This window comes from Orycteropus afer, unplaced genomic scaffold (assembly GCF_000298275.1).
Source record: "Orycteropus afer afer isolate SDZICR_OR568_19922 unplaced genomic scaffold, OryAfe1.0 scaffold00116, whole genome shotgun sequence".
Classification (NCBI taxonomy): domain Eukaryota; kingdom Metazoa; phylum Chordata; class Mammalia; order Tubulidentata; family Orycteropodidae; genus Orycteropus; species Orycteropus afer.
This window is the reverse complement of record NW_006921703.1, coordinates 4,125,836-4,127,275: the sequence shown is the minus strand read 5'-3', so window position 1 is coordinate 4,127,275 and position 1,440 is coordinate 4,125,836.

Here is a 1,440-nt window from a genome sequence, read left to right as displayed (position 1 = left end):
TTGTTATTGTTGTTAGGTGCTGTTGAGTCATCTCTGACTCATAGAGATCCTATGTACAGCAGAACAAAATACTGTCTGGTCCTATCCCAACTCCACTATGCTTGCTACACCTGAGCCCATCATTGTAGCCACTGTGTCAATCCATCTTGTTGAGGGCCTTCCCCTCTTTCATTTACCCTCCATTTTACCATACATGATATCCTTCTCCAGGGAATGGTCCCTTCTTTTAATATGACCAAAGTAGGAGAGATGAAGTTTGTCCATTCTTGCTTCCAAGGAGTATTCAGGGTGCACTAACAGATTTGTTAGTTCTTTTAGCAGTCCATGGTACTTTTACCATTCTTTGCCAGTACCACAACTCAAAAGCTTCAACTCTTCTTTGGTCTTCCTTATTCATTGTTCAGCTCTCATATGCATATGAGACAATTAAAAATGCCATGGGTTGTGTCAGGAGAACCTTAGTCCTCAAGGAGATATCTTTGCTCTTCAGCACTTGAAAAAGATCTTTTGCTGCTGATTTGTCCAGTGCTATACATCATTTGATATCTTGACTACTGCTTCCATTGGCATTGATTGTAGAACCAAGTAATATGAAGTCTTTGACAACTTCAATCTTTTCTCCATTTATCATGATGCTGCTTATTGATCCAGTTGTGAGGATTTTTGCTTTCTTTATATTGAGGTGTAATCCATACTGCAGACTATATTCTTCAATTTTCATCAGTAAGTGCTTCAAGTCATCCTCACTTTCAGCAAGCAAAGTTGTGTCATCTGCTTAACACAGGTTGTTAATGAGTCTTCCTTCTATTCTGATGCCACATTCTTCTTCATATAGTCCAGCTTCTCAGATTATTTGCTCAGCATATGGATTGAATGAGTATAGAGAAAGGATACAACCCTGACACACTCCTTTCTTGATTTTAGACCATGCCGTGTCCCTTTTCTGTTTGAATAACAGCCCCCTCGTATATATACCAGTTCTGCATGAGTACAAGTAAGCGTTCTGTAATTCTCATTCTTCTCAATGTTATCCATAATTTGTTATGATCCACATAATCAAATGCTTTTGCATAGTCAATAAAACACAAGTAAATGTTTTTCGGGTATTCTTTGCTTTCAGCCAAGATCCATCTGACATCAGCAATGATTGCCCTTGTTTCTTGTCCTACATCTTCTTTTGATGTTTCCTGTATCATTCAACAAATTGACCATGAATCTTTCAAAACTGCAACTTGAAGCTTGAATTTTTTTTTTTCTTCATTTTCTCTCAGCTTGAGAAATGCCAAGCATGTTGGTCCCTTTTGATTTCCTAACTCCAGATCTTTGAACATTTCATTAAAATAATTGACTCATAGCGACCCCTCCTTGGGTTTCTAAGGTGGTATCACTACAGAAGTAGATTGCCCAACCTTCCTTCTGAGGAGTGGCTGGTGGGTTTGA